We start from the raw sequence: 14458 nt of genomic DNA, 5'->3' as shown, positions 1-14458 counted from the left end.
ATGCTATTTTCATGAAATTTTATACGTAAATTCGGTTCGGATATGTTCTTTTTATTATGTGTTCAGCTTCTTTTGTTTCGAATTTAAGTTACGTTTTCGTCACGCAAATATAGCGCTTTATGTGTGTGTATTATACTTGTCTATGTTCGGTTTTGTTTGTTCCTCGCGAAAATTTTCTCTTAAAGTTTCATCATTTTCTTCTTCTCCTCATTTTCGTTTATCTTTTATCAGCTGTATAATGCTTACTTGCATGTTCTTCCGTGTGAATTCCAGTTTTCGCTTGTAACTCTATGTTTAAATTGTTTCTCATTTGCCATTTAAAATAGATGGTTTACCTAATTACCATGTGTCTTTCCCATCTCTTCCTTATGCTTTGATTCCCACGTTTATGCTATTTTCATGAAATTTTATACGTAAATTCGGTTCGGATATGTTCTTTTTATTATGTGTTCAGCTTCTTTTGTTTCGAATTTAAGTTACGTTTTCGTCACGCAAATATAGCGCTTTATGTGTGTGTATTATACTTGTCTATGTTCGGTTTTGTTTGTTCCTCGCGAAAATTTTCTGTTAAAGTTTCATCATTTTCTTCTTCTCCTCATTTTCGTTTATCTTTTATCAGCTGTATAATGCTTACTTGCATGTTCTTCCGTGTGAATTCCAGTTTTCGCTTGTAACTCTATGTTTAAATTGTTTCTCATTTGCCATTTAAAATAGATGGTTTACCTAATTACCATGTGTCTTTCCCATCTCTTCCTTATGCTTTGATTTCCACGTTTATGCTATTTTCATGAAATTTTATACGTAAATTCGGTTCGGATATGTTCTTTTTATTATGTGTTCAGCCTCTTTTGTTTCGAATTTAAGTTACGTTTTCGTCACGCAAATATAGCGCTTTATGTGTGTGTATTATACTTGTCTATGTTCGGTTTTGTTTGTTCCTCGCGAAAATTTTCTGTTAAAGTTTCATCATTTTCTTCTTCTCCTCATTTTCGTTTATATTTTATCAGCTGTATAATGCTTACTTGCATGTTCTTCCGTGTGAATTCCAGTTTTCGCTTGTAACTCTATGTTTAAATTGTTTCTCATTTGTCATTTAAAATAGATGGTTTACCTAATTACCATGTGTCTTTCCCATCTCTTCCTTATGCTTTGATTCCCACGTTTATGCTATTTTCATGAAATTTTATACGTAAATTCGGTTCGGATATGTCCTTTTTATTATGTGTTCAGCCTCTTTTGTTTCGAATTTAAGTTACGTTTTCGTCACGCAAATATAGCGCTTTATGTGTGTGTATTATACTTGTCTATGTTCGGTTTTGTTTGTTCCTCGCGAAAATTTTCTCTTAAAGTTTCATCATTTTCTTCTCCTCATTTTCGTTTATCTTTTATCAGCTGTATAATGCTTACTTGCATGTTCTTCCGTGTGAATTCCAGTTTTCGCTTGTAACTCTATGTTTAAATTGTTTCTCATTTGTCATTTAAAATAGATGGTTTACCTAATTACCATGTGTCTTTCCCATCTCTTCCTTATGCTTTGATTCCCACGTTTATGCTATTTTCATGAAATTTTATACGTAAATTCGGTTCGGATATGTTCTTTTTATTATGTGTTCAGCTTCTTTTGTTTCGAATTTAAGTTACGTTTTCGTCACGCAAATATAGCGCTTTATGTGTGTGTATTATACTTGTCTATGTTCGGTTTTGTTTGTTCCTCGCGAAAATTTTCTGTTAAAGTTTCATCATTTTCTTCTTCTCCTCATTTTCGTTTATCTTTTATCAGCTGTATAATGCTTACTTGCATGTTCTTCCGTGTGAATTCCAGTTTTCGCTTGTAACTCTATGTTTAAATTGTTTCTCATTTGTCATTTAAAATAGATGGTTTACCTAATTACCATGTGTCTTTCCCATCTCTTCCTTATGCTTTGATTCCCACGTTTATGCTATTTTCATGAAATTTTATACGTAAATTCGGTTCGGATATGTTCTTTTTATTATGTGTTCAGCCTCTTTTGTTTCGAATTTAAGTTACGTTTTCGTCACGCAAATATAGCGCTTTATGTGTGTGTATTATACTTGTCTATGTTCGGTTTTGTTTGTTCCTCGCGAAAATTTTCTCTTAAAGTTTCATCATTTTCTTCTTCTCCTCATTTTCGTTTATCTTTTATCAGCTGTATAATGCTTACTTGCATGTTCTTCCGTGTGAATTCCAGTTTTCGCTTGTAACTCTATGTTTAAATTGTTTCTCATTTGTCATTTAAAATAGATGGTTTACCTAATTACCATGTGTCTTTCCCATCTCTTCCTTATGCTTTGATTCCCACGTTTATGCTATTTTCATGAAATTTTATACGTAAATTCGGTTCGGATATGTTCTTTTTATTATGTGTTCAGCCTCTTTTGTTTCGAATTTAAGTTACGTTTTCGTCACGCAAATATAGCGCTTTATGTGTGTGTATTATACTTGTCTATGTTCGGTTTTGTTTGTTCCTCGCGAAAATTTTCTGTTAAAGTTTCATCATTTTCTTCTTCTCCTCATTTTCGTTTATATTTTATCAGCTGTATAATGCTTACTTGCATGTTCTTCCGTGTGAATTCCAGTTTTCGCTTGTAACTCTATGTTTAAATTGTTTCTCATTTGTCATTTAAAATAGATGGTTTACGTAATTACCATGTGTCTTTCCCATCTCTTCCTTATGCTTTGATTCCCACGTTTATGCTATTTTCATGAAATTTTATAAGTAAATTCGGTTCGGATATGTCCTTTTTATTATGTGTTCAGCCTCTTTTGTTTCGAATTTAAGTTACGTTTTCGTCACGCAAATATAGCGCTTTATGTGTGTGTATTATACTTGTCTATGTTCGGTTTTGTTTGTTCGTCGCGAAAATTTTCTGTTAAAGTTTCATCATTTTCTTCTCCTCATTTTCGTTTATCTTTTATCAGCTGTATAATGCTTACTTGCATGTTCTTCCGTGTGAATTCCAGTTTTCGCTTGTAACTCTATGTTTAAATTGTTTCTCATTTGTCATTTAAAATAGATGGTTTACCTAATTACCATGTGTCTTTCCCATCTCTTCCTTATGCTTTGATTCCCACGTTTATGCTATTTTCATGAAATTTTATATGTAAATTCGGTTCGGATATGTTCTTTTTATTATGTGTTCAGCTTCTTTTGTTTCGAATTTAAGTTACGTTTTCGTCACGCAAATATAGCGCTTTATGTGTGTGTATTATACTTGTCTATGTTCGGTTTTGTTTGTTCCTCGCGAAAAGTTTCTGTTAAAGTTTCATCATTTTCTTCTTCTCCTCATTTTCGTTTATCTTTTATCAGCTGTATAATGCTTACTTGCATGTTCTTCCGTGTGAATTCCAGTTTTCGCTTGTAACTCTATGTTTAAATTGTTTCTCATTTGTCATTTAAAATAGATGGTTTACCTAATTACCATGTGTCTTTACCATCTCTTCCTTATGCTTTGATTTCCACGTTTATGCTATTTTCATGAAATTTTATACGTAAATTCGGTTCGGATATGTTCTTTTTATTATGTGTTCAGCTTCTTTTGTTTCGAATTTAAGTTACGTTTTCGTCACGCAAATATAGCGCTTTATGTGTGTGTATTATACTTGTCTATGTTCGGTTTTGTTTGTTCCTCGCGAAAATTTTCTGTTAAAGTTTCATCATTTTCTTCTTCTCCTCATTTTCGTTTATCTTTTATCAGCTGTATAATGCTTACTTGCATGTTCTTCCGTGTGAATTCCAGTTTTCGCTTGTAACTCTATGTTTAAATTGTTTCTCATTTGTCATTTAAAATAGATGGTTTACCTAATTACCATGTGTCTTTCCCATCTCTTCCTTATGCTTTGATTCCCACGTTTATGCTATTTTCATGAAATTTTATACGTAAATTCGGTTCGGATATGTTCTTTTTATTATGTGTTCAGCCTCTTTTGTTTCGAATTTAAGTTACGTTTTCGTCACGCAAATATAGCGCTTTATGTGTGTGTATTATACTTGTCTATGTTCGGTTTTGTTTGTTCCTCGCGAAAATTTTCTGTTAAAGTTTCATCATTTTCTTCTTCTCCTCATTTTCGTTTATCTTTTATCAGCTGTATAATGCTTACTTGCATGTTCTTCCGTGTGAATTCCAGTTTTCGCTTGTAACTCTATGTTTAAATTGTTTCTCATTTGTCATTTAAAATAGATGGTTTACCTAATTACCATGTGTCTTTCCCATCTCTTCCTTATGCTTTGATTCCCACGCTTATGCTATTTTCATGAAATTTTATACGTAAATTCGGTTCGGATATGTCCTTTTTATTATGTGTTCAGCCTCTTTTGTTTCGAATTTAAGTTACGTTTTCGTCACGCAAATATAGCGCTTTATGTGTGTGTATTATACTTGTCTATGTTCGGTTTTGTTTGTTCGTCGCGAAAATTTTCTGTTAAAGTTTCATCATTTTCTTCTCCTCATTTTCGTTTATCTTTTATCAGCTGTATAATGCTTACTTGCATGTTCTTCCGTGTGAATTCCAGTTTTCGCTTGTAACTCTATGTTTAAATTGTTTCTCATTTGTCATTTAAAATAGATGGTTTACCTAATTACCATGTGTCTTTCCCATCACTTCCTTATGCTTTGATTCCCACGTTTATGCTATTTTCATGAAATTTTATACGTAAATTCGGTTCGGATATGTTCTTTTTATTATGTGTTCAGCCTCTTTTGTTTCGAATTTAAGTTACGTTTTCGTCACGCAAATATAGCGCTTTATGTGTGTGTATTATACTTGTCTATGTTCGGTTTTGTTTGTTCCTCGCGAAAATTTTCTGTTAAAGTTTCATCATTTTCTTCTTCTCCTCATTTTCGTTTATATTTTATCAGCTGTATAATGCTTACTTGCATGTTCTTCCGTGTGAATTCCAGTTTTCGCTTGTAACTCTATGTTTAAATTGTTTCTCATTTGTCATTTAAAATAGATGGTTTACCTAATTACCATGTGTCTTTCCCATCTCTTCCTTATGCTTTGATTCCCACGTTTATGCTATTTTCATGAAATTTTATACGTAAATTCGGTTCGGATATGTCCTTTTTATTATGTGTTCAGCCTCTTTTGTTTCGAATTTAAGTTACGTTTTCGTCACGCAAATATAGCGCTTTATGTGTGTGTATTATACTTGTCTATGTTCGGTTTTGTTTGTTCCTCGCGAAAATTTTCTGTTAAAGTTTCATCATTTTCTTCTTCTCCTCATTTTCGTTTATATTTTATCAGCTGTATAATGCTTACTTGCATGTTCTTCCGTGTGAATTCCAGTTTTCGCTTGTAACTCTATGTTTAAATTGTTTCTCATTTGTCATTTAAAATAGATGGTTTACGTAATTACCATGTGTCTTTCCCATCTCTTCCTTATGCTTTGATTCCCACGTTTATGCTATTTTCATGAAATTTTATACGTAAATTCGGTTCGGATATGTCCTTTTTATTATGTGTTCAGCCTCTTTTGTTTCGAATTTAAGTTACGTTTTCGTCACGCAAATATAGCGCTTTATGTGTGTGTATTATACTTGTCTATGTTCGGTTTTGTTTGTTCGTCGCGAAAATTTTCTGTTAAAGTTTCATCATTTTCTTCTCCTCATTTTCGTTTATCTTTTATCAGCTGTATAATGCTTACTTGCATGTTCTTCCGTGTGAATTCCAGTTTTCGCTTGTAACTCTATGTTTAAATTGTTTCTCATTTGTCATTTAAAATAGATGGTTTACCTAATTACCATGTGTCTTTCCCATCTCTTCCTTATGCTTTGATTCCCACGTTTATGCTATTTTCATGAAATTTTATATGTAAATTCGGTTCGGATATGTTCTTTTTATTATGTGTTCAGCCTCTTTTGTTTCGAATTTAAGTTACGTTTTCGTCACGCAAATATAGCGCTTTATGTGTGTGTATTATACTTGTCTATGTTCGGTTTTGTTTGTTCCTCGCGAAAAGTTTCTGTTAAAGTTTCATCATTTTCTTCTTCTCCTCATTTTCGTTTATCTTTTATCAGCTGTATAATGCTTACTTGCATGTTCTTCCGTGTGAATTCCAGTTTTCGCTTGTAACTCTATGTTTAAATTGTTTCTCATTTGTCATTTAAAATAGATGGTTTACCTAATTACCATGTGTCTTTCCCATCTCTTCCTTATGCTTTGATTCCCACGCTTATGCTATTTTCATGAAATTTTATACGTAAATTCGGTTCGGATATGTTCTTTTTATTATGTGTTCAGCTTCTTTTGTTTCGAATTTAAGTTACGTTTTCGTCACGCAAATATAGCGCTTTATGTGTGTGTATTATACTTGTCTATGTTCGGTTTTGTTTGTTCCTCTCGAAAATTTTCTGTTAAAGTTTCATCATTTTCTTCTTCTCCTCATTTTCGTTTATCTTTTATCAGCTGTATAATGCTTACTTGCATGTTCTTCCGTGTGAATTCCAGTTTTCGCTTGTAACTCTATGTTTAAATTGTTTCTCATTTGTCATTTAAAATAGATGGTTTACCTAATTACCATGTGTCTTTCCCATCTCTTCCTTATGCTTTGATTCCCACGTTTATGCTATTTTCATGAAATTTTATACGTAAATTCGGTTCGGATATGTTCTTTTTATTATGTGTTCAGCTTCTTTTGTTTCGAATTTAAGTTACGTTTTCGTCACGCAAATATAGCGCTTTATGTGTGTGTATTATACTTGTCTATGTTCGGTTTTGTTTGTTCCTCGCGAAAATTTTCTCTTAAAGTTTCATCATTTTCTTCTTCTCCTCATTTTCGTTTATCTTTTATCAGCTGTATAATGCTTACTTGCATGTTCTTCCGTGTGAATTCCAGTTTTCGCTTGTAACTCTATGTTTAAATTGTTTCTCATTTGCCATTTAAAATAGATGGTTTACCTAATTACCATGTGTCTTTCCCATCTCTTCCTTATGCTTTGATTCCCACGTTTATGCTATTTTCATGAAATTTTATACGTAAATTCGGTTCGGATATGTTCTTTTTATTATGTGTTCAGCTTCTTTTGTTTCGAATTTAAGTTACGTTTTCGTCACGCAAATATAGCGCTTTATGTGTGTGTATTATACTTGTCTATGTTCGGTTTTGTTTGTTCCTCGCGAAAATTTTCTGTTAAAGTTTCATCATTTTCTTCTTCTCCTCATTTTCGTTTATCTTTTATCAGCTGTATAATGCTTACTTGCATGTTCTTCCGTGTGAATTCCAGTTTTCGCTTGTAACTCTATGTTTAAATTGTTTCTCATTTGCCATTTAAAATAGATGGTTTACCTAATTACCATGTGTCTTTCCCATCTCTTCCTTATGCTTTGATTTCCACGTTTATGCTATTTTCATGAAATTTTATACGTAAATTCGGTTCGGATATGTTCTTTTTATTATGTGTTCAGCCTCTTTTGTTTCGAATTTAAGTTACGTTTTCGTCACGCAAATATAGCGCTTTATGTGTGTGTATTATACTTGTCTATGTTCGGTTTTGTTTGTTCCTCGCGAAAATTTTCTGTTAAAGTTTCATCATTTTCTTCTTCTCCTCATTTTCGTTTATATTTTATCAGCTGTATAATGCTTACTTGCATGTTCTTCCGTGTGAATTCCAGTTTTCGCTTGTAACTCTATGTTTAAATTGTTTCTCATTTGTCATTTAAAATAGATGGTTTACCTAATTACCATGTGTCTTTCCCATCTCTTCCTTATGCTTTGATTCCCACGTTTATGCTATTTTCATGAAATTTTATACGTAAATTCGGTTCGGATATGTCCTTTTTATTATGTGTTCAGCCTCTTTTGTTTCGAATTTAAGTTACGTTTTCGTCACGCAAATATAGCGCTTTATGTGTGTGTATTATACTTGTCTATGTTCGGTTTTGTTTGTTCCTCGCGAAAATTTTCTCTTAAAGTTTCATCATTTTCTTCTCCTCATTTTCGTTTATCTTTTATCAGCTGTATAATGCTTACTTGCATGTTCTTCCGTGTGAATTCCAGTTTTCGCTTGTAACTCTATGTTTAAATTGTTTCTCATTTGTCATTTAAAATAGATGGTTTACCTAATTACCATGTGTCTTTCCCATCTCTTCCTTATGCTTTGATTCCCACGTTTATGCTATTTTCATGAAATTTTATACGTAAATTCGGTTCGGATATGTTCTTTTTATTATGTGTTCAGCTTCTTTTGTTTCGAATTTAAGTTACGTTTTCGTCACGCAAATATAGCGCTTTATGTGTGTGTATTATACTTGTCTATGTTCGGTTTTGTTTGTTCCTCGCGAAAATTTTCTGTTAAAGTTTCATCATTTTCTTCTTCTCCTCATTTTCGTTTATCTTTTATCAGCTGTATAATGCTTACTTGCATGTTCTTCCGTGTGAATTCCAGTTTTCGCTTGTAACTCTATGTTTAAATTGTTTCTCATTTGTCATTTAAAATAGATGGTTTACCTAATTACCATGTGTCTTTCCCATCTCTTCCTTATGCTTTGATTCCCACGTTTATGCTATTTTCATGAAATTTTATACGTAAATTCGGTTCGGATATGTTCTTTTTATTATGTGTTCAGCCTCTTTTGTTTCGAATTTAAGTTACGTTTTCGTCACGCAAATATAGCGCTTTATGTGTGTGTATTATACTTGTCTATGTTCGGTTTTGTTTGTTCCTCGCGAAAATTTTCTCTTAAAGTTTCATCATTTTCTTCTTCTCCTCATTTTCGTTTATCTTTTATCAGCTGTATAATGCTTACTTGCATGTTCTTCCGTGTGAATTCCAGTTTTCGCTTGTAACTCTATGTTTAAATTGTTTCTCATTTGTCATTTAAAATAGATGGTTTACCTAATTACCATGTGTCTTTCCCATCTCTTCCTTATGCTTTGATTCCCACGTTTATGCTATTTTCATGAAATTTTATACGTAAATTCGGTTCGGATATGTTCTTTTTATTATGTGTTCAGCCTCTTTTGTTTCGAATTTAAGTTACGTTTTCGTCACGCAAATATAGCGCTTTATGTGTGTGTATTATACTTGTCTATGTTCGGTTTTGTTTGTTCCTCGCGAAAATTTTCTGTTAAAGTTTCATCATTTTCTTCTTCTCCTCATTTTCGTTTATATTTTATCAGCTGTATAATGCTTACTTGCATGTTCTTCCGTGTGAATTCCAGTTTTCGCTTGTAACTCTATGTTTAAATTGTTTCTCATTTGTCATTTAAAATAGATGGTTTACGTAATTACCATGTGTCTTTCCCATCTCTTCCTTATGCTTTGATTCCCACGTTTATGCTATTTTCATGAAATTTTATAAGTAAATTCGGTTCGGATATGTCCTTTTTATTATGTGTTCAGCCTCTTTTGTTTCGAATTTAAGTTACGTTTTCGTCACGCAAATATAGCGCTTTATGTGTGTGTATTATACTTGTCTATGTTCGGTTTTGTTTGTTCGTCGCGAAAATTTTCTGTTAAAGTTTCATCATTTTCTTCTCCTCATTTTCGTTTATCTTTTATCAGCTGTATAATGCTTACTTGCATGTTCTTCCGTGTGAATTCCAGTTTTCGCTTGTAACTCTATGTTTAAATTGTTTCTCATTTGTCATTTAAAATAGATGGTTTACCTAATTACCATGTGTCTTTCCCATCTCTTCCTTATGCTTTGATTCCCACGTTTATGCTATTTTCATGAAATTTTATATGTAAATTCGGTTCGGATATGTTCTTTTTATTATGTGTTCAGCTTCTTTTGTTTCGAATTTAAGTTACGTTTTCGTCACGCAAATATAGCGCTTTATGTGTGTGTATTATACTTGTCTATGTTCGGTTTTGTTTGTTCCTCGCGAAAAGTTTCTGTTAAAGTTTCATCATTTTCTTCTTCTCCTCATTTTCGTTTATCTTTTATCAGCTGTATAATGCTTACTTGCATGTTCTTCCGTGTGAATTCCAGTTTTCGCTTGTAACTCTATGTTTAAATTGTTTCTCATTTGTCATTTAAAATAGATGGTTTACCTAATTACCATGTGTCTTTCCCATCTCTTCCTTATGCTTTGATTCCCACGTTTATGCTATTTTCATGAAATTTTATACGTAAATTCGGTTCGGATATGTTCTTTTTATTATGTGTTCAGCCTCTTTTGTTTCGAATTTAAGTTACGTTTTCGTCACGCAAATATAGCGCTTTATGTGTGTGTATTATACTTGTCTATGTTCGGTTTTGTTTGTTCCTCGCGAAAATTTTCTGTTAAAGTTTCATCATTTTCTTCTTCTCCTCATTTTCGTTTATCTTTTATCAGCTGTATAATGCTTACTTGCATGTTCTTCCGTGTGAATTCCAGTTTTCGCTTGTAACTCTATGTTTAAATTGTTTCTCATTTGTCATTTAAAATAGATGGTTTACCTAATTACCATGTGTCTTTCCCATCTCTTCCTTATGCTTTGATTCCCACGCTTATGCTATTTTCATGAAATTTTATACGTAAATTCGGTTCGGATATGTCCTTTTTATTATGTGTTCAGCCTCTTTTGTTTCGAATTTAAGTTACGTTTTCGTCACGCAAATATAGCGCTTTATGTGTGTGTATTATACTTGTCTATGTTCGGTTTTGTTTGTTCGTCGCGAAAATTTTCTGTTAAAGTTTCATCATTTTCTTCTCCTCATTTTCGTTTATCTTTTATCAGCTGTATAATGCTTACTTGCATGTTCTTCCGTGTGAATTCCAGTTTTCGCTTGTAACTCTATGTTTAAATTGTTTCTCATTTGTCATTTAAAATAGATGGTTTACCTAATTACCATGTGTCTTTCCCATCACTTCCTTATGCTTTGATTCCCACGTTTATGCTATTTTCATGAAATTTTATACGTAAATTCGGTTCGGATATGTTCTTTTTATTATGTGTTCAGCCTCTTTTGTTTCGAATTTAAGTTACGTTTTCGTCACGCAAATATAGCGCTTTATGTGTGTGTATTATACTTGTCTATGTTCGGTTTTGTTTGTTCCTCGCGAAAATTTTCTGTTAAAGTTTCATCATTTTCTTCTTCTCCTCATTTTCGTTTATATTTTATCAGCTGTATAATGCTTACTTGCATGTTCTTCCGTGTGAATTCCAGTTTTCGCTTGTAACTCTATGTTTAAATTGTTTCTCATTTGTCATTTAAAATAGATGGTTTACCTAATTACCATGTGTCTTTCCCATCTCTTCCTTATGCTTTGATTCCCACGTTTATGCTATTTTCATGAAATTTTATACGTAAATTCGGTTCGGATATGTCCTTTTTATTATGTGTTCAGCCTCTTTTGTTTCGAATTTAAGTTACGTTTTCGTCACGCAAATATAGCGCTTTATGTGTGTGTATTATACTTGTCTATGTTCGGTTTTGTTTGTTCCTCGCGAAAATTTTCTGTTAAAGTTTCATCATTTTCTTCTTCTCCTCATTTTCGTTTATATTTTATCAGCTGTATAATGCTTACTTGCATGTTCTTCCGTGTGAATTCCAGTTTTCGCTTGTAACTCTATGTTTAAATTGTTTCTCATTTGTCATTTAAAATAGATGGTTTACGTAATTACCATGTGTCTTTCCCATCTCTTCCTTATGCTTTGATTCCCACGTTTATGCTATTTTCATGAAATTTTATACGTAAATTCGGTTCGGATATGTCCTTTTTATTATGTGTTCAGCCTCTTTTGTTTCGAATTTAAGTTACGTTTTCGTCACGCAAATATAGCGCTTTATGTGTGTGTATTATACTTGTCTATGTTCGGTTTTGTTTGTTCGTCGCGAAAATTTTCTGTTAAAGTTTCATCATTTTCTTCTCCTCATTTTCGTTTATCTTTTATCAGCTGTATAATGCTTACTTGCATGTTCTTCCGTGTGAATTCCAGTTTTCGCTTGTAACTCTATGTTTAAATTGTTTCTCATTTGTCATTTAAAATAGATGGTTTACCTAATTACCATGTGTCTTTCCCATCTCTTCCTTATGCTTTGATTCCCACGTTTATGCTATTTTCATGAAATTTTATATGTAAATTCGGTTCGGATATGTTCTTTTTATTATGTGTTCAGCCTCTTTTGTTTCGAATTTAAGTTACGTTTTCGTCACGCAAATATAGCGCTTTATGTGTGTGTATTATACTTGTCTATGTTCGGTTTTGTTTGTTCCTCGCGAAAAGTTTCTGTTAAAGTTTCATCATTTTCTTCTTCTCCTCATTTTCGTTTATCTTTTATCAGCTGTATAATGCTTACTTGCATGTTCTTCCGTGTGAATTCCAGTTTTCGCTTGTAACTCTATGTTTAAATTGTTTCTCATTTGTCATTTAAAATAGATGGTTTACCTAATTACCATGTGTCTTTCCCATCTCTTCCTTATGCTTTGATTCCCACGCTTATGCTATTTTCATGAAATTTTATACGTAAATTCGGTTCGGATATGTTCTTTTTATTATGTGTTCAGCTTCTTTTGTTTCGAATTTAAGTTACGTTTTCGTCACGCAAATATAGCGCTTTATGTGTGTGTATTATACTTGTCTATGTTCGGTTTTGTTTGTTCCTCTCGAAAATTTTCTGTTAAAGTTTCATCATTTTCTTCTTCTCCTCATTTTCGTTTATCTTTTATCAGCTGTATAATGCTTACTTGCATGTTCTTCCGTGTGAATTCCAGTTTTCGCTTGTAACTCTATGTTTAAATTGTTTCTCATTTGTCATTTAAAATAGATGGTTTACCTAATTACCATGTGTCTTTCCCATCTCTTCCTTATGCTTTGATTCCCACGTTTATGCTATTTTCATGAAATTTTATACGTAAATTCGGTTCGGATATGTTCTTTTTATTATGTGTTCAGCCTCTTTTGTTTCGAATTTAAGTTACGTTTTCGTCACGCAAATATAGCGCTTTATGTGTGTGTATTATACTTGTCTATGTTCGGTTTTGTTTGTTCCTCGCGAAAATTTTCTCTTAAAGTTTCATCATTTTCTTCTTCTCCTCATTTTCGTTTATCTTTTATCAGCTGTATAATGCTTACTTGCATGTTCTTCCGTGTGAATTCCAGTTTTCGCTTGTAACTCTATGTTTAAATTGTTTCTCATTTGTCATTTAAAATAGATGGTTTACCTAATTACCATGTGTCTTTCCCATCTCTTCCTTATGCTTTGATTCCCACGTTTATGCTATTTTCATGAAATTTTATACGTAAATTCGGTTCGGATATGTTCTTTTTATTATGTGTTCAGCCTCTTTTGTTTCGAATTTAAGTTACGTTTTCGTCACGCAAATATAGCGCTTTATGTGTGTGTATTATACTTGTCTATGTTCGGTTTTGTTTGTTCCTCGCGAAAATTTTCTGTTAAAGTTTCATCATTTTCTTCTTCTCCTCATTTTCGTTTATATTTTATCAGCTGTATAATGCTTACTTGCATGTTCTTCCGTGTGAATTCCAGTTTTCGCTTGTAACTCTATGTTTAAATTGTTTCTCATTTGTCATTTAAAATAGATGGTTTACGTAATTACCATGTGTCTTTCCCATCTCTTCCTTATGCTTTGATTCCCACGTTTATGCTATTTTCATGAAATTTTATAAGTAAATTCGGTTCGGATATGTCCTTTTTATTATGTGTTCAGCCTCTTTTGTTTCGAATTTAAGTTACGTTTTCGTCACGCAAATATAGCGCTTTATGTGTGTGTATTATACTTGTCTATGTTCGGTTTTGTTTGTTCGTCGCGAAAATTTTCTGTTAAAGTTTCATCATTTTCTTCTCCTCATTTTCGTTTATCTTTTATCAGCTGTATAATGCTTACTTGCATGTTCTTCCGTGTGAATTCCAGTTTTCGCTTGTAACTCTATGTTTAAATTGTTTCTCATTTGTCATTTAAAATAGATGGTTTACCTAATTACCATGTGTCTTTCCCATCTCTTCCTTATGCTTTGATTCCCACGTTTATGCTATTTTCATGAAATTTTATATGTAAATTCGGTTCGGATATGTTCTTTTTATTATGAGTTCAGCTTCTTTTGTTTCGAATTTAAGTTACGTTTTCGTCACGCAAATATAGCGCTTTATGTGTGTGTATTATACTTGTCTATGTTCGGTTTTGTTTGTTCCTCGCGAAAAGTTTCTGTTAAAGTTTCATCATTTTCTTCTTCTCCTCATTTTCGTTTATCTTTTATCAGCTGTATAATGCTTACTTGCATGTTCTTCCGTGTGAATTCCAGTTTTCGCTTGTAACTCTATGTTTAAATTGTTTCTCATTTGTCATTTAAAATAGATGGTTTACCTAATTACAATGTGTCTTTACCATCTCTTCCTTATGCTTTGATTTCCACGTTTATGCTATTTTCATGAAATTTTATACGTAAATTCGGTTCGGATATGTTCTTTTTATTATGTGTTCAGCTTCTTTTGTTTCGAATTTAAGTTACGTTTTCGTCACGCAAATATAGCGCTTTATGTGTGTGT

Source organism: Stegodyphus dumicola, chromosome 8 (assembly GCF_044657685.1).
Source record: "Stegodyphus dumicola isolate Sdum_Otavi_A_Nest chromosome 8, ASM4465768v1".
NCBI lineage: Eukaryota > Metazoa > Arthropoda > Arachnida > Araneae > Eresidae > Stegodyphus > Stegodyphus dumicola.
The sequence above is the reverse complement of the archived record's forward strand: the minus strand, read 5'-3'. Positions refer to the sequence as shown.